Consider the following 20020-nt stretch of genomic DNA (forward strand, 5'->3'; position numbering starts at 1 on the left):
GGTATACACAAGCACTACATTTGACACTCAGTGAGCTTAGACTGAGTAGGTTGTAAATTATCTTCCTTCTTCCACATTCAAGGCTAACATGCAGTGGCATGTGAGCTACAGCAGTGATCTGCATGTATCCAATGGACACATCTGGGATTTCTGAATGGCTGAAAATCTGATGCAAATCCTAAGTCATTACTTTTCATCTGCCAAAATGTCTAGTCTGTAAAACCAGGATGTGAAGAATGTACTAGTGCAATCAGTGAAAATACACATAAAATTCACTTGCTTGATCCTACATTTCTATCCAAGTGTCTCACAAAATTGTCTGGGTGAGATGATAGTGACTGATCAGTGCCTTCATTTAGTATTTGCTGGATGAAGAGGTGTATGGGCACATTTCTATAGGCTAGCAAGGATTTAATTACTTGCAGTTTTGCCAATTTGGACTGGAATTAATTCAGAAGCAAAGTTTGGGACTGGCACTAGTCTTTAATGCAGTCTAAAAAAAGTAATGTTATTAGCTTGATAATTTATTCAGTCTGAGGGAAACAGAAGACAATGAACTTCATCTCACAGATTTTACTGTCTCATCCCATTTCAGAACAGCATCAGACTTTAGAAGTGAAAGTGATATAGGGATGTCTGGAATACAGTATAAACCAGCTAAGTGTTTTTCCACAAATGAGGGCTCTTATCGTCTATTAAAAAAATTCATCAGTATTTAAGGACTCCCTCTCTGCCCTTTGCCTCCCAAGACAGAGAGGCCAAATTAATTTACAAAATGCTGAAGTCCTAAAATTTAATGATATCATTACTATTCAATTGCAGTATGCTGTTGGACAGAGAATCATGTAATGGATAAAGTTCTTTTATGCCATCCTGATCCAGCTGAGTGTATTCAATAGCTGACTAGTTCTCACTTCAGAGAGTAAACACAACTTTCATTCAAAAGGAGCACTCCAATCTGTGTCAGTAATTTGCATTAACATCAACAGTTTGTAAGGTAAAATCAGTCACAATCTGAACTGCTTACCTGGGTCTTAAAATATTTACTTAAATGCTTTGTTGAGGTGAAATCTTCTAAGCTCTAAGGGCCCTACAAGTCCTTACCATCCCAGTCTACCTTCCCTGGATGCCCTGTCAATGTCAAGGATACTGTTTCAGACCAGCACAGGATCAGTTCCTGCCTAGTCATACTGCAGGATGCTGGTTTGGGGCCCTACCACTGTCCTGTCATGCATGGTCCAGAACCACAGGCTGATAACTGGACCTGTCCTCATACCAGCCCCAGCATAAGCTCTTTCACAGTGGCTCTAAAAATTGCCAGTATATAATCCATTCATATGGGAGCTGCATATCTGATCTCTATTTTAAATACTATGTATTTGAAGCAGTTTGTTTTTTTTTTTTTTAAGGTTAAACTAAGTGATTTACACCTCTTTGTAATTAGATGTAGCAATAAGAATAATATTTCACATTGTACTGGAATGTTCTTTTAAACTTTGTCATATAATCTTAAAAAGCTTAATAGATATCGTGATTGGTATCTTAATTCAATTGTTACTTGACTTGTGGGCTACTTTTTGATTTGCTTGAATAAATGGCTGAGTTTTCTCTGACATAATTGTCTTCTGCAAGGGCTTTCTGTGAATATATTTTTAATTTCTAAGTGGTTCAGTTTCTGCCCTGGCTATTCAGACACTTTTTTCTTCTTCTAATAGCATTAATGCCAGTAGTGCTAATTGAGTAGTACTGCTGAATAAATCATAAGTTCAGCATGTATATTGTAATTTTCAGAACTCTTCCTGTATTGTCAGTCTCATAAATCTCATTTTTAAAAGGGAAATGAACATTACTATCCATATTTTCCATCACAGAAGTGAAACATTACAATTTCTTATTCCATTTCTAATTTTTTTCCAGGCAGATTCTTGTGAATCTCAACAGCGTCTGTCATTTCTCTGTTGCTCTCCAGTATACCTAAGACATGGCTGAACTCTGAAGACTACTAACACCCAGCTTTGGTTCTTTGGTAATGTTTATTCTTGTAAATGAAACGTGTGTGAGGCCACATTTCTCTCTGTGAGACCATCTGGTATAGGATGATCAATGTCTATGTGAATAAATTATCTTAGACTCCAAACGGGGGCAATCTGTCTGTAGGATCAAGAATGGTCTCAGGTTTATGCTATCACTGGTGCCAGACAAATGTCCTGGATGATGCTAGTTGCCCTTTTCCAAAACCTGTGCCATGGACTGTACTATTCACAAGCATTGTCATATTTAGCAGCACAGTCTGGTCTTTTGTGTCTGCAGCTCTGAGTTCTCATCAAACATACACTGAGACACCACACTTTTCTTCAGCAATTATATGATTACATATGAAATGTTTTTTCAGGTAGCAGAGGTCAACCTGCATACAGACATGCAAAGTGTTGGTATTCTTTTTTGATCACTCTAGTCAACAAGTTGATCATCAACTCTGAAAGTCATCTCTAGCAAAGAACCTGTAGACATGGGTGTTGGGAGGAAAGGGTTAAACTGGAAGATTTGGTGAGAAGGGAAAATGGAGTTGTTTTGTCTCAAGATGACCTTGCAACTGGGGGATGCTGAGAATATGGGAAATTTCACATATTGTGCTTGCTTTGGGATGATTTCTGTCTGTCTTGGGAAGTGGAATTTCTATAGAAGAGAACAGAGTGCTGTCAAAGAATTTAAAGGTATCATTTGCAGACAGGGGTGAGTCTCCTGCTGGATGAAAGAGAGACAAGAATCTTGGAGGTTATAAAAATTACAGCATTGTGAAGTTTTGTGCATGATCCAGGCCCTTTGACATGATGCGGTTGGGAATGAACTTGAGTGTTTTGTGCCCCTGCTAAGCCTGGACTAAGCTTAGCAGTGTGTGTGTCACTGCTTGTTTCTGGTTTTTTTTCTTTTTGAATATTCCAGCCAGTGAGGTGATGGAATAAGTTTAGTATTTGCTCTTCAGCTGTGGGTTGTGGTCACCTTGGTAAATTGCATCTATCAATTCACACAATGGGGCATAGATTTTTAATATCAAGAGGTTTGCTGGTTTTGATGTGGACAGCAGGGAAAATATTAAGCATTTTTCTATGTCTGGGTGGCCACATTCATAAAGTCTTGGTCAAAACAGTTTTCAGTGCGCTCTGATATCTGCACGTGTCAGCAAAAACTGCGATGAAGTATGTGACATGTACTGCAATTTTGAGGAATTGTCTTCCCTTACATCCTGTGAACATAGAAAGGACTGAAGGGACTGTAGCAACTCAGAGTTCCCCAGATTCCAGTTGCCTAATTATGGTAGCATTCTCTTATAAAAAGGAGAACCATACAGTGGACTTTTAGAAAATTGTTGGTTGGGGGGTCAGGGATACCAGGGTGTGGCAGGACAATGTGGCCTTTGAGATAAGATGCTGTTAGAAATAGCACATCTCGGGAGATGAGCTACAGCACTGGACATTGGGACACCTTGGAACAAAGACGAAATACTTCTGCAGATTTGCACTTGGAGTTTCTCTGCTGATGTTTACAGTATTCCTCAGAGGATAATCTGAGGGTCTGACAGTGTGGATAACCTGAGAATTTAATTTCAGAGGCACAGCCAAACCAAGGCACTGGAAATACAATGGAGTGTATAATGAGGACAGTTATGTCTGAGGGAAGAAACATACTGGTTTAGGGCAAATGTGAGAGAAAACTTCTGAATGAGGTTTCTCCAGAAAGCAAATTCAAGCAGCCCCTCTCTTAACTGGTTTGGGAAAAAGATTTCCTTGGAGAAAAGTGGAAAAAACCTGTTTATTTAACAGAAATTGAATAATATTAAGCAATAAATCTCACTTTTCGATGAGATGGCAAATCTAGAAAAGGTTTTTTCATTTGGTGTAGCTCAGCTCACTCAGTCTCTCATCAGTCCCTCTGGCACTGGAAAGTGCCGAGGCCCGGCCCCAGTGGGCCACAGGCGTGAGCTCCCGGGGTTTGGCTGGGTTTTCAGTCCAGAACAGGTTTAAACAGATCCAAGAAAAAGGAAAAGAAAAACAGTCCAGGAAACTTCTCTGCCTGACCTAGCTAAAAACTAACAGCCAAGGACAGCTCTGTCCCACTGTCTGTCAGTGCTGCAGACAGCACAGTCCAGGAGCAGGATGCAGGGGAGTGAGGGCTCTTTCTCAACACAGACTGCACTCTTCTTCTTCCCCCCTTTGCTCTCAGAGCCAATGTTAAAGGTGCAGAACTTAATATGTAACATAAACCAGGCAACAGGGGATACAAGCATCTATAAAGTCACTGCAGGATACCCTTGTGTCATTGACAAAGAGAGAAAATAAATAGATTTTTGCTATTTGCATTAAAAGTAGAAAGTATTTATATATGATTATGCTCAGCTGATCAGGTAACTTTTTCTTGCATTTCTTTACTTCTATCTGACTTGGCTGGATGTGTATGTAATCACTTTTTTCAGAGAGATCTGGAATGATGCCTCATTGTAATACACACAAACGTAATGAGACTCCTTGTGCTGGAATGAGTAAGTCACAGAAAGTTTGGTTTGCAAGGCTGCAGATCTCACTGTACTGGTGTGTGTTATAATGGCTCAAATCTCTCACCTGACCAAGAGGCTACTCTTGAATTATTTTATTCAGCAATGTACTGGACATTGTTGGGATAGAATTCACTTCATAGCAGATTGGATGGTGCTGTATTTTAGATTTTTGACCAAAACAGTACTGATAACATAATAATATTCTAACTATTGTTGAGCTGTGTTTTCAATGAATCAAAACCTTCTCTGTTTCTCATTCTGTCCTTCCCTTTCCTTCTCATTGAATACATGGGGGTTTTGCAATAGGTTGAGCAAACCAGGCTCGAGATCCAAATTAACCAAGGAGATAGTCCATGCCATATAATGTCATATGCTGCAACAAAAAGGGAAAAGAGAGATTTAGGAGTTAGGTGCTTTGGGTTTTTCTTTTGCTTGGGAGCTCTCTGGGCATTGGTTATGAGAGGTGGCAAGTGATTGCCTTTGCATTGCTTGCTCTGTTTTATTTTATTTGTCTCTTCTTCTATGCGACCTTCACTTATTAAATGTGCTCTTACTTCAACCCTGAAGTTTTCCTGCTTTTATTATTCCTTTTCCTGCAGCCTACTGGTGTGAGGGAAGGGATTGAGTGAACTGCTGTGTAGTGCTTAGCTGCCTACCTTGGGGAACACACAAGCAACTAAACAATACTTTTGATTGCAGAAACTGCAATTGCAAAATGGAATGCACATTACTTACTCTCATCTTATCTTGTGCTTTGCTGTGAGCTCAACATGATAAAGCTTCTTCCTGAGGTACAGGGATTAATGCATTCTTCTCCAGGGATGGGGTGGTATGTCTGCATTGGACACTATGAAACAAGCTCATTTAGGAACTCAAGCCATATAATGATGGTAAAATGGAATTTCTCAGCAGGACTAATTAGCCTAGACAAAGCACAGTCTCACTACTCTGCTTCCATTATCCTGATACTGTGTGGCTGGTTGTATAAACATTCTCCCTGCATCCTGCCTGACCTTCAGGCATCTCACTTTTGTAGTATCTTCACTTTTCCTGTAGGCTCAAAGCCTGATTTCCATAATGCTCCTCATTTCTTTGTGTCAAGACCTGGTTATGACCTCTTCTTTCTGATTTTTTTTTTTTTTAAATCACATTACTTTTCAGTGAGAAAATTCAGGATATGGTGATGTGCTCAGTCTTTACAATATGTAAGCAGTGTTCTGCATGACATGGCTTGTTGTGGGGTGAGAAAAGTGAATCATTCTGCTTTTATCTCATCTGACACACCATCATAGAAGAACACTGCTGAAATTCTTACCTCATAGATGCCTATGTTACAAATGCTGCATATTGGTAGTGGAAGAAACTGGAACCTTCATATTTAATTAAAACCAAGGGCAAAGCCCATTTCCCATTCCTCATTAGCAGAAGAGCACAAATAGGGATGTACCATCTCTTTGCCTTTATCATCAGAACTAAGCTGTGGAATTTTTTCATCACAGAATTAACTTCACCTAATCTCAGGCATCTAAATGTCAGACAACTAATCTAACTATTCTGAATTTAGGTACCTTAAATTTAGGTGAGATGAATCTCAATTAAAATAAGATTTTCTGTTCAGTTACAGTGTTTTTTTGTGGCATGAACACCATGACACATTCAGGACATGGATAGTTTTTACCTACAGCTATATACAGCAGTATTGAAATCTCCAGTCACTCTCATGTGGAGCTAGTGCTAGTGATGTGCTACAGATTTTAGAGAGAATCAGTTGAGGCTGATTTGCCTTCAATACTTGAATTAATTTGTTTCTCTATGGCTCAGCTGCCAATTTGTAAATTCCTTATTTAGGCACTTTAATAAAAGCAGTCTAATTTATTGATCCTGTCTGTAAATGTTGTTAAAAATGCATTGTTTCTGTGATAGAATAACAGGACATTAACTAAAATTATTAAGTAATCTCCCTTCTGGAATGTGTGATTTTAAGTACTTGGGATGTGCTGACCTCATATTTCTTACAAGCATTTGTAACTTGCACAGAAATGCACTCACACATAGAACTGCTTCTTCCTATTATTATTTTAATACAGAGAAAAGCAAATCATCCTATGGCTGAGGTTGAATGTTTCATTTCTTTGATCATTACAGCAGGCTCAGCCATGTAGCCAAACACTGTGAGGCCATTCATTGATTTTCCAGGTTGCTCCAACTGAGTTTTAAGGACTTTTATTTTCAATCTTTCCATGTGCTTTGATGCTCTGCCCACCTCATGCAAAGGTTTTGTGCAATTCTGAAAGTCCCTTTGCTCTGTAAAAAGGAGTTTGCAGTTGCTTACCAAAGAATGATCATTTTCTGGTAAACAGCATATAGACCCACTAGAGAGAGGTGCAAGAGGGTCAAAATGTGAGTGTTTATTTGACACCAACTTCTTAATGCTCCAAGGTGACTAGAAGTAATCTTCGTGGCCTATGGACATTTCTAGAATAAAATTCATACAATCTTCCAGAACACAGACAAAATAAACAGATTTACTGCCTGTGAACATGCAGGACATGGATGGTTTCACTGAGTGAAAAGTCTGAATGACTGTTCAGATCTAGATATCTACCTTGAATGCCACCTACTATGATCTCTGAAACACCTTATAGATTAGTCTTCTTGCAAGAGCTGAGTGCTTCATGACAATGAATTAAAGAGAAAAATAAGGTACTTTCAAATGGTTATAATGTGTAAGCAACTAAACATCAAATCCTAAAGGATCCTGTGAAGAAAAGTAGAATTTGCAGGAACAATGGTGCTAAAGATGTGATTTTTGTTTTTAATACAGCTTTATACTATGTGAAATTCAGTGTCCACAGTCAAAAATACTGTTAAAATTGGAGAAGGTGGAGAAGAAACTCAAAACTTATTCAAGTACTGAAAAAAATAGACTTGTACTGGGAGAGGTTAACTTTCTGTGTGTCAGAATGATAGAAGGGTATGATTACAGTATTTAGGGATACAATACTAGCTGGCTTATTAAGAACCTAGGTTGGAATATAAGATCAGATGGACTTAAATGAGAAACTAGGAGGAAATAAAGTTTCCTTTTCCTCTATGGAGCAGAATAGGAGGGAGGAGTGGTGTTTCATGGAAATAAAGATTTCAACATACCTTTGGATTAAATCTGGATATACTGCCAAAAGTTGATATACTAGACAAAAGTTGCATATAATCCATGGAGGGCTATATCTATAACATGCAGGAGATCAGACTGTTTATTCTGATGATTGCTGGGATCTTAACCTTGGTGAACTGCTGAACTCAAATGGTGGTACTACAATTTTTTATAGACATAGGGCAACTTTATAGATGGAGCTAGGTTAGAAAGTACTAATATTTTCTGTGTGAACAATTGAAAATGTACAGTGCTTGACTGTTCAAGAGTTTTAGTGGATTTTTGTTCAAGGTGAAGTTTCTGCTGTCTATAGAAGTCACAGTGAAACTCCTGAGGCTTTTGTTGGATTTATATAAAAGTTCAATGATTAAGGCTTTCCTAGTATTACCTAAAAAATACCTGCCAGAAGCAAAGACAGAATGAACTCTGGCCAGGACAAATTTTAACTGTGTGTTAATACCAGCATTTTTCCTTTTCCTGTAGTCCCACATCTGATGCATTTGTGTTGCTTGATGCACACTCATTGCTCGATGCCAGTTCACTCTGTGCTCTGAAAAGGCCCTATATGAGAACATCATAAGTGAAATTTTTTTTAGGGACTGTCTCATGTGCTAGGAGACAAATTGTTGCACAAACCCTAGCGAAGATTTTCCAAATTAGCTGACACAAGCCACTTAAGGACCCTTGTTTATTTGAAACAGCACTATCCTTTTAGGATTAATAACTGTTCTCGTAGGGACACTTATGCTTTGTAGTAAATTCATACTGGATGTTCTCTGGTCCAAGGAATACTTTGTAGGATATGCCTGTGTATACATCCCTGTTAGTGGACATGGAATTTATAACCAAAGCTTAGGATGCATCTCACCTTCTGTGGTGCCCACCTCTGTTGTTCATTGGGAGAATCTAAATGACTGTCTTATACTAAATACCTGCTATAAGAGGATGGATTGAATGCATCTTACTTGGTTAATCTTAAAGCATTTACTTGCTTAATTGTAATGCAGATGCTTCCTCCTCTGTGTAGAGGGAAATGATCAAGTCTTCTGCACTGGACTTTGAATCATTTCTAATCAGCTATTCAGTTCAGATACAGATATGCATCACATTAAGGGAACAATAGCACATGGAAAAGCCAGAAAAAAAAAATAATGGAATTTTAAATTCCAGAATACAGAGTATGACAAAGCTGTGAACAAAAAAAAAGCAGCAAGAAAAGGATGACTGTGGGCTGAGAATTGCAATATATATCTGAGCCAAGAAATTATATTGGTATTTAGGGCTGATACAAAACAAATGATATGAACAAAAACTCAAAGTGATAAATAAAGTCAGATTATTCTTGGACAGAGTCAAATATTATATAACAGTGGGACAAAACAGATCAAGAAAAGCTGATTTAAAAAAAAAAAAAAGAACTTTGAAAGGGTAGAGGAATTTTAATTGTGGAAAGATTTAATTGCACTCATATTGATCAGTATTACAACTCTGAACAAACTTCCCCTACACAAGTTCTGAATACTGTGCTCTTTAGGGAAAGAGTCCTCCTATGCATCTTTTCAAACAGGCTGCAGAGCATGCGCCCATTTGCCTTTTTGATCTCACAAGAAGTGAGTCAAGTGAACAACTTACATTGAGAGGACTGGTCCTTTGGTGGGGCTTGAGAACTGAGAGAAGTAAGGATTCTTTTATTCTGGAGATTGTAGTCATTTTAATGTACTTAAGTGTCCTTTACAATGTAGAAAATTGCTGGCATTGCTTGACTGTCCAGTGTTACTGATTAAATCTTGTGGGACAATAGGTGATTATAATAATGAAGTAGAATCTCTGTAATGAAAATCAGTCCATATCAGAAGTATCATGTATGTAAATCAGTATGATTTACGTGATTTACTTTGCATTTTCTCCTCCTAAATTTCTTACATTGCAAGATTTTTAGCTGCTGCCAACTCATTTCAAGGAACAATGGGAAGAATGCAAAGATTTTCTCTTCCTGAAAATAAATACTTTTATTGATTTTCTAGATCTTGATGTATGAGTAAAAGCAACTCTAATAAAATAATATATATTCATGCTTACTGAAAAAAAATCAAGAATGAAACAGAACCTGAATTATGTAACAGTTTCCTGCAGCAAAGCAGAAGCCCTCCTGCAAGGACTAAATGCATTTCTAAAGTTGATGTTATCCTTGGTTTTCAGTGATATCACAGGGAGCATATAATACACAGGATCATGCTGCATAAATTCACAAGGTTGCACTTCAAAATCTGTAATCATAAGCAAAAACTTTGAAATGAATATTTTAGAAGCTGTGCTATTTCATTAAAAAAAATAAAAATATTTTAATAGAAAGGATCACTAAGGAGTTAATCAGACACAAAGTATGAACCAAAAGTATTTTCCATGTAGCTGTCTGAAACTGGTGAGATTTAATGTGGGAGAAATTGCAATCCTGAGGAAACCACTGGTACCATAACTGCAACCTTGAGTCTCAATGGGATATGAAATAAGCGAAATTCAAAGTGTTTAATTTTTTAGGTTTTAACAGGAATGTGACAGGACCATAAATTATTGTAGGTCATAACTGGCCTGTAGCAGGGACTCTTATGTTGTATATGGAACTCATTTATTGTGAAAGTGTATTTAATAAGTAGGCTATTTAAATTCAGAACTAAGATTGAGTTCTGCATAAGCACAGATTTAGCAGAATGCTTAGGTTTGTAAATTTTTTTTTCAATTCCTCATTTCTTCTTGAAATATCTTGGTGAATTTGGTCTATAAGGTTTTGCCCTATCTAGCTGAAGACATTTACAGTGTAGACACTTTAGGCCTAAATCTAGCATGTTATTTTCTAAACAATGGATATGCTGCTTTTTTCTCTGTAACTAGTTACAGTTGTGAGGATGTCTAATTTGTTGCTATCAGTAAGATCAATCTTCGGGTCTAAATAAAAACAAACACAAGAAAGGATGACTTCAATTTAGAAGAAAACCCCAGAAAAATAGAACATTTCAATAAACGTGTCCCTAATTCAAAATCACGTTTTGATGAATTAAGTGAATCTGACAATGTGAAACCAATTAAAAAACTTTTGAATAATGTCTAAAGAATACCAAGATGCAAAGAAGCAAGAAGACAATTGGAAATTATTCAGCACAGTGTAAGTGCTGAAGACCATGGATGCAATTATCTTGACAAAAATCAGTGGCTGTTAAATGTAATTGGGGTTAGGGGTCATTTCCTAACTCTGAAGAAATTCTCAGAATTTGTTTTTTGTTTTTGAAATCTCAGTGCAAGCCTTGGGTCTAGTTCTTTGGTTTATTATCACAGCATCAGCTTCATTTTGAGCATTATGCCTTCAGCTGTTCTCACCACCTTTTCAGAAGAAAGGGAAGACCTATGAATTTAATTTTTTGCCTGTTAAAAAAACTCCATGTCAAAAACTTCTCTGACTCCCAAGTTGTTACATTTAGTGCCTCAAGGGAACTAAGCTTATTTACAGTAAATGATGGTCTGTATGATCTAATGTGATCGTATTCAGACCAAAAGGGCAAGACCTTTAAATGATTACCAAAATAATTTACAGGAGAGACACTTTTTTCCCCTACCACAAAACTGATTTTTCTCCAGAAAAAGAAGTCTATCTGTAAACAAGAGGCACTACATTCCCAGGAATAAATTAGAAAGCACTAAAACCAGTTACATTATACAGGCTTTCACATTTTTAAAACTAATTGTTTTTAGAAATGAAGAAAATTGGAAGAGTGAAAATATTTTTCTAATAGTCTTGTTTACATTCAGAAAGATTGTTACTGCTGAGTGACAACACAGGATGTTATAGAATTGAATAAAATGTAGTATTAGAAGGATTGTTGTGCTTCATCATCCAAAAAATACAGATAACACTTAGTAATTTCTGCTCCCAGCTTTACTCCTTGGTCAGGACAGATGGCTTGCAATTTAGCCTGCAACTTGATCAGATAGAGCCAAGTCTCTTAAATAGCATCAAGGCATCTGCAAGATGGACACAACATCTGGGTGTGAATACCTGTAACAAACATCAATAATTTCATCTAAGAGTTACACATCTTTTAGTTATGAAAATTTAGTGGTTCATATTGTGCAAGAGAGATATTTTGAGCAGGGAAAGAAACACAAAGCCTACGCCACACTTTTTTTAATCTGGCCTTAAGAAAGAAAAGGTGCTCATTAAGTCAGATGATCACATTTGCCATTTCAGAGGAAAGAGAATTAGGAGGAGAGGACACCTCATCATTCAGTGAAAATAGAAGTGTCATCTGCATATAAATGCATAAGGTTTTGCACAGCCCTCAGCTGGGTTTCTAATAAGGAGAAAAGTACAGTTAGAAATATAACACTGACCCTGGTGGTACAGATATTCAAATGGTTTTGGGAAAATCAATCATAAAGATCTGCAGGATGAGTACATCTCTGGGGATGGGAAAGAATGGATACCAGACTGGGACAAAAAAATGATCATCAGGGTTAGGATGCCACACTGAGAAGCAGTGAGAATGAAATCTGAAGTACTCTTCTGTGTTGTTTACCTCTTTTTGTTTTGTGGTAGATGGGATGTGATTTTTCTTTAGAGGGAGGAATCTGGAAAAAAAACAACTCTGGTCACTGAGTGGAAAAGGTTTGCTGCTGATGTTTCCCCATGAACAGTGACAGACCTTCTCTCTAGATTTGGCTAGCTACGTAGAATATTTGTGCTGGTGGCAGTGCCTCATGGTGACACTCTTTGCAGGAGTGTCAAAGAGCTCCACAAAGAAACAGTCATTTAGGAACTCAGGAGTTCCCATATCCAGAGCTGTTTTGGTAGGAGGAACAAGGAATAGTTTTACTTTTCACTCACTAGCAGAAAATGCTGGAAATTCTTTTCATCATTTCCAATCTGATTTGACCATGAATTTCTGAGGGAGGCTGGACTGGCACTATGCAGGACTTGAGTCATTTCCCAAGAATTCTTGTACAAACCTGGACAAGCTATTCACTCACTATGCACTTATTTTCATGTTGTCAAGGGGAGACACAAGTCTTTCATTTTATAGGAGTTTTTTATTTATCTTCATGGTAAATAAACAAACAGCTTCAAGGGTGTTGTTTATAGCCTTGATATATAGTGAAGTTATCTACATGTGCATGCTGGTGAGCAAAAGTAGTCTTAGAAATAGGTTAAGCTAAAAGACAAGTTGCGGTCATCACACAGGCTCTTATTTTCTCTCACAAACAACAGAAATGTGGATTCATGTAGTTTTTTAGCCAGACATAAAGCTTCTCACTAAATTTAAAGGAATAGGGAGTTTTTCTTTGCCAAAACTTCTTTTAATCAAGTGAAGAAATTTTTGGATGGGGAAGAGCTCTGCTCTGTCTGTGTGCTTGCTCAGATTTGTATTCATGAAGGTAGATGGGTGAGGTATTTTAGGAATAGATGGAGGAAAGATTTAAAAGCTGAGTTAGATTTAAATTTTAAAGAAATGGGCACTGGGAGATCATGGCATAAGTGGACCAGAGTGGTTTTCTAAGGTTGCTGGAGGACATCAAACTATTACTCTGAAAGGAAAAGAAGCACTGTAAATCACTGACCACTATCCTGCTTTGGATTAAAAATATGTAATTAAATAAAAAAAAATCAAACACCCTGTTATTGATAAGTTCATTCAATTTATCCAATGGTTTGGAGCTTTCAGGCTGCAGATGCTTTGCCTTTTCAGACCTTTCTGTTCTGTTATGTAGATTGTTGCTTTTCCTTGCTAAAGAGTTTTTAATGCCTTTTTAATTCTAAAGCTGGGGCTTAAGAGAAAATACTGAATATCACTGAGGAGAGAGAGAGAAGCATCATGATCTTGCACTCAGACTTGGCAGCTTAGGGGAATCGCTGACATTTCCTAACAGGTTCTTTGATTGCATAGGATTTATGTTCTTTTCTTGCTTTTGACCCATCTCTGCAGATGGGATACAGAAATAGAAATGGTGCATTGAACATAATTTTCTACAGAGCTTTTCCCACTTCTCAAGGGTTTCCTTCTTTTCTTGTTCTTTTTTTCTATCATATATAAGGAGAGGAAAACTCGAAATAATTTTGCATCCAAGAGTAGATATATCACTTCTTTGCAGTTACATTTGCATTACATCTTTAGCAATGGTCATGAATGACTGGCGTCAGCTATGGCTCATTATTCTTTCCTTAAAGGGCTTGGCGTAACAGCGAGAGGCAAAAAAATCCTATTCAATTTCATATTCTTTCTTCTGACTGGCAGATACACCATGAACAATTTTGCTGGAGGAATCATTTGGGGAATGGAAAAGGAAAGTGAAGCCTGGAAGTTCCAGACTCCTACAAAGAAAGTGACTATCATCAAAAGGGCTGCAGATGACAACATTTATCCAGCTCATTCAAACAGAAGTCAAGACAGCCAGTAACTGCTCTGGACAGTAATTGTAATGGAGCCACTTCTGGTAAGTGACAAAACTGCACTGTGACAGAAGAGGGGGGATAAAGGGAATGAATGGTTATACAGATCAGATCAAGGGAGTGACATGTGGTAGGAATGGAAGGTGAATGTTAGAGCCAGAGTCACAGAGATGTTAATCTTTTGCATCTTGATATTCTGTATTCTTACACCTCTTGCTTCCCTTTCTAGGAACCTCTTTTGAGCAGATTTTTAGTAAGGAAGTGAGATAACTCCTGGATCTGTTAAACACTGCAATAAGCCCTTACTCTTTGTTTCCATAAGAATGTTATACGCTACCATCAACAATGAAAACTTTCCTTCTCCTCCTCTATGACATCGCCAGCAGGCTCTGTAAGCATCTGTGGGCTGTGTCTTCATAGCCACCTTCTAAGTGTATTCTATCAGCCTTCACTGACAATGTTATTGACAAATGCCTTTATGACATAATGACTTGCTAAATTAATAGTAGCAAATGTGTCAATTAATTAAAAGATACAGAGAATAACTCCCCTTCCTTTTGAAGAGATACTAACACAGAGAGAGATAGGCAGAGTCATTAATCAGCCTTTTCTCCTTAATTCAACACATCTTCAGCGATAAATGCTTGGTTGATTAAAAGGGACAGTCATTCATATTAACTATGAGAGATAAGACTATCGGCACTCAGTTGAACATTTAAATATTTAGGAAGCTGCTCTTTAAAATGAATGTTTAAGGGAGTTTCAGTCACTAACAGCTATGTAAAGTGGAGTTGGCTGGCTCTTACCTGCTATCAAAATCTTCCTTTAATCCAAGACCCACTGTTTCAAGAGGAGGAGGTGGGTCCTGCTGGTCCTTCAGCAGAGACTAGAGAAGTCTGCAGATCTTCCTGTCAAGAAACAGGTACACAGGGCAATGTTTAAGTAGAGGATTTTGTGCCCTTGAGATCTTTGCTACCACAGAGCAAGATAAGAGAACCACAGGTAGTAAGCTGCATTGAAAGAATTCAAAGTCACTTATTACAAAGTCAAGATTACATTTCTGAGTACAGACTAAATTCAGTGCTGCATGCATATATTTTTTAAATTATTTTTTTTCATCACAGAATCCCATACAGTTTTCCACATGGAACCTTGTCTCACTTCCAGAAAAATTAGACTCTCAGGAAGTCACCTGGTATGTAACAGTACAACCTTAGCAGTTAAAGTTCAGTGAGGTCAGATTCACCTGGCAGCAGGACCTTATTGTGGGAAATATGGGTTAGCTACAGCAAAAGAAAGGCCCACCTCCAGCTATTGAAAATACATGGGATGTTGTCTCCCTCTAGAACACTGCTACTGATGTTTTTTAATTACACTGATGTGAGTTTTTAATCAGATTGAAATATGTCTGTATAATTTGCTATGGGGACATTTGACTCATGTAGCAACATCAACAGAGAAGGAGAAAAAAACACAGCCATAACATCTATAATGCTATGATAATGAACAATTAGAAACAGCAATGTGTTATCTGCATTCTAATTGCTCTTTGCAGTGCTAAGAGAGGTTTGATCAGGGATGTGGTTTTTGTTTTCATTCTTACACAAAGTCCATTTGCAGCAACATAAAAATTCATGCTGGCTTTTGTGGGCTTTGGGTGAAGTCTTTCTTGCAACAAGAGGAAAAAGAATATAGAAACCAAGGTTAGAATTGAAGTGTTTCAGAAAAGGAGGTAAGGGAGACCTTTACCTATGTCTGTTATTTAAATTAATTCCTTTTTCTAGCTAAACCACCGAGTTCTGAGGCATGGCATGTGTGGCAGGTTCTGCACATGTGTGCTCCGCTGGAGTTTCTGTGTTAACATTATATTTATCTGTCAGGGACCTTGTGTAAAATGGAGCCAATTCTTCACCCCAAATATTATGAAGGCAAGGGTTCATAGGTTCTTCAGCTGGCTTCAGTTTAATTTAACCATAAAGGGAGTGCTCTGGGTCCTCTAAGCATCTGTTAAGGGAAGAAAGAAGCTCATACACTGAGGTCTCTGATCTGTTGTTGGCAGACATTATGGTAACCTTACAGCAGAGGTAGCCCCTATGGATAAGCCATATGGTGAGATAAGAGGGAATGATATGCTCACTGGAGAAGATGGTCCTATTGTGTAGTTTATTGCCAGACCCAGCACTGGCCCTGTGAAACATAATTTCCAGGGTAATTGACAAAGTCATGGCTTTAACTCCTGTTGGGATGGCAGGTGTGCAGACAGGGTAGGGAGGAGAAGGAAGAGGAAGGGGATGTTCAAACTGCTGCAGTGGGATCTGCCCAAATGAGCAAAAAATTGACTTTCTATGAGCAGATTGAAGAAACGAGTCTAATTCAAAGGACTTTCCTCAAGAACATCCCTCAAGAGTTGTCTCAGCTGCAATCTGTTGTGTTTACAGTTGTTCACCCATATCTATTCATTCACACTAGCTAAATTCTGGCTCTATAAACACAAAATTTGCATATTTTTCCCCTCAATACAGGTAAATGATTTTTGGCGAAAGTCAATACCACTGTAAAATAATTGCCACAATAAGATATTGATCACCTTTTTCCTGTAGGAGTTGTTGAACATTTTTCTATTAACATATTAAACCTAAAGTTGCAATTAAACTTCTTTGATTTGGAATCATCAGTGTTTTAAAAATACCTCCATATCTTTGTTGTGAAAAATTCTGAATATCCAGACTTCCCATGGTTTATATTTAATCTACACTCAGGTCAATTAATTAGCTGAAAAATATCCATCCTGATGAAATACTGGCAGCTGTTTGTGCACCTTGGGCTGTTCAACCAATTCACTCTGTTATCCCAGTTTGTAAAGCTGGTTGGCTAAGTGTGTCATGTGCATTACAAGGACACATCCTATACTCAGAAAGCAAAACAAACCTCCCATGACAGTTTTATCATCTACAAGAAACAAAATTATTGTATGTACCATTTCTTCGTTACATATTTGTGCTGGGTACTTGTTTATTTGTAGTTGAATGTCTCCATTATGTGTATTAGGATGCATTAAACAGAAAAATTATATGTATTAAATTGATTACATCTTTTAATTAAATGTTGATGTTTCAGAATATGTAAGATGCATTTTTAATTTTCTGTTGTGGGAGGAGGGAAGAACCAATAATCATTGGAACAGTGAGGTGCCTTCAATCTCAATAGACTATGCATGGGGAAATGACTAGATTTGGAATAATATTCCCAGAGAAGAATTCCCATTGCAACCAGGGATGACACAGGCCATTAGACCTTACTTTTCCAAAGTCCTGTTTATATTACATAATTAACAAAGGGATCAGCTGTAAGGTCTTCTTGGGCAAGCATTCCCACAAGGAAGCTGCTCCTATCTTATGGCAACTACATTTTACCTGCCTTCTTTAGACTCTTACGTGTGTCGGTGTATGTGAACAGAGATCCAAGTCCAGAGGTTTGTTATGGTGATCAATGCATGGATCTTTTCATCCTCAGCTATCCCAACATTTCTCACTTCTAAAGAGGAACTGTGAGAAGGAGCTAGAGATTCGTCTGTATTAAATTATTTCTGTTTGCCTTTTTATTCCAAAGTGTCCAGTTTTACAAACTGAGATTACAGCCGAGTTCAGGTCTGGGTTGGATTAAATGATGAAACCTGGGACTCCTGTAGATATCCTAGGGGAGAATGCACTGTAAGTCAAGATCTTAGGTTTATACTGCAGTTGTAAAAATCTCAGTGAGGAACTTCCTACCCATGAACTCTCTTCACCTTGAGATTTCTTCCTCAACAGAAATTTTCTTTTTAGGCCCTCTGTGGGAGAAGAAGCTCTGACCTGAAGGAACTCTTAATAGGGATTTTTCTGGGGCCAATGTGAATATAAAAGCCTTTGTAGTTTGTGAGACTTTTGGAATGCTGTGTATCTTTACAAAGCACATACCAGACTGTGTCCCAAATTCAGCTGTGAGTATTATTCAGGAGAGAATTTTTGGTTTATATTTTCCTCTTCTCTCATTTTAAGTGCTGCAGAGTGCTTCTGGCAAATGAATAACATCACTTGTTAGTTAATGGTTAGTTAATGATGATTAATGGTCATTAAACAAGTTTTAGTTAATGACCCTTTCCAGTACTGGGAAGAACATTTTTTTACTCACTGTTCTTCAAAATATATTCAAAAGAGCTGTCAGTGACCTTTGAATTTGTTCCTGGATGCCCTGGGAATGAATTTTAGTTGATAAATGTTTGAGGATAAAGTTTTGAGGTCCTTCTATCTTTGTCTGGATAATAGAAATGGGCCAGTCTCTATGACATATGTGAAATTGGGTCAATATTATTAGAAAATAAAAGAAGGAAATAGCACGTGAGGAGCCATAATATTTCACAGACCCAGCAATCACTAATATATTGCTAACTCTCTTGCAATGTCATATAAAAAATTTCTATTGAAATTTCAGTAGAAATTTCTGAGTTACAGGTAACTTGAGAAAGAGCTGAAGAGGATGTAATAGAATCATGCATTGTCATCAGTGACTCAATAGATGTGGACTTTGAAAAATCTTGTTAATAAATCCTCTATATGTTTTATTAATGTTATTAAAATAGTCAGAATATTTTATTAATAATGTTATTAATAAATAGTACTGCTCCAGACTTTCAAAATTTATAAGATACATTAAAAAGGGATTAATTATTATTTGTGGGCAAAATATGACAGTTTTTAAAGTGGGGGGTATACAGGATGCATGCATGTGGTCTCAAATAACTCATTAGCAATGAGTATTCTTCCAGATAAATTCAATAAAGGATGTGTGAATACTTGATGGTAATATTGTTCATTTGAATTCTAGTTTTGGTTATGTTTACTGAGTGTTTTTCCTCTAACTGCTCACAAAAATGATTGTAAATGTATTCTTGTTTATCCTTTTGGTGAATAGCTCCTGTTGCTGTGTACAATCATTTTTCTATATGAATTTGGGCATTAATAAAAACTGAATATCTTACACTCATCATAACCAAATTGTGTGGAGCAGAAAAAATGCTAGAAGAAAATCCTATGTGATTTGAATGCTGTAGAACACAAGGCTCCTGACATCGCTGGAATTGGACTAGTGGTCAGATCTTGTGCTGGAGAACTGCCAATTTTACCGTGAGTAAATGAAGCGTAGAGACAGGGAGTTGTTTGTGAAGAACAGTTTGAACTAATGGAATAAGAATAAAAGTATGTTCAAAAATCATTGTCCAACAACAAGAAAGGGCTAATTAATCAGATTAATTGACTGATTTTATCAGCTCTGTTGAACAAGGTCTGTTACAAAGGAGTGATAAAGTATTTGCACCCATACATGCAATCAACGTATTGCTTTTGCAATGAATCTTTTAGAAAATTTGGAGTATTTACCAGTATTTAAAGAATTTCAAAATCCCTAAGTTTTCTAAATCCCTTGTGTTCCTTCAAGAGTTTCATCCAGCATTTGAAGAAAAACTATTTCAAATTTTTTTTTTATTTTATTTTGGGGGGATTATAACATAGTAATTTTATTAGTTAGTTTGGACTTCTCTCCATTTCCATGAAATAATACAAGCATAATATTCATTCTGTGTTTCCACCATCACTGTCCACGTCTGACCTCTGACTCCTCTACTTCTCCTTTATTGAGATCCAAATAATTTCAGAAGCACCCCTGTCTTGTTTTTGGACCAATAAAAATCTAGTCAACCTTTCTGAAACATCTTGACAACAGCTTGGACAAGAATACAGGGAGATGAGCTTCCATAGGACTGGGAGATAATGACTGCACTCTTCTCTACATATTTATAAATATTGCCTTCGGAAGAAGTACTAGACCATGCAAAATGTAAGAA

At 37.2% G+C, this 20020-nt stretch overlaps 1 long non-coding RNA gene across 1 annotated transcript in view; it reads left to right on the top strand.

Moving 5' to 3' along the window:
* The window catches only part of LOC147654288 (uncharacterized), a 148802-nt gene extending 131541 nt beyond the window's left edge, over positions 1 to 17261 (top strand). Inside the window, exons 4-5 of the long non-coding RNA XR_015284881.1 lie at positions 13988 to 14186; positions 14372 to 17261. This is a non-coding gene — a long non-coding RNA (uncharacterized LOC147654288). The remainder of the gene's footprint in view (positions 1 to 13987; positions 14187 to 14371) is intronic.
* The last annotated feature ends 2759 nt before the right edge of the window (positions 17262 to 20020 follow it).

Source organism: Cyanistes caeruleus, chromosome 3 (genome assembly GCF_971803275.1).
Source record: "Cyanistes caeruleus chromosome 3, bCyaCae1.hap1.1, whole genome shotgun sequence".
NCBI lineage: Eukaryota > Metazoa > Chordata > Aves > Passeriformes > Paridae > Cyanistes > Cyanistes caeruleus.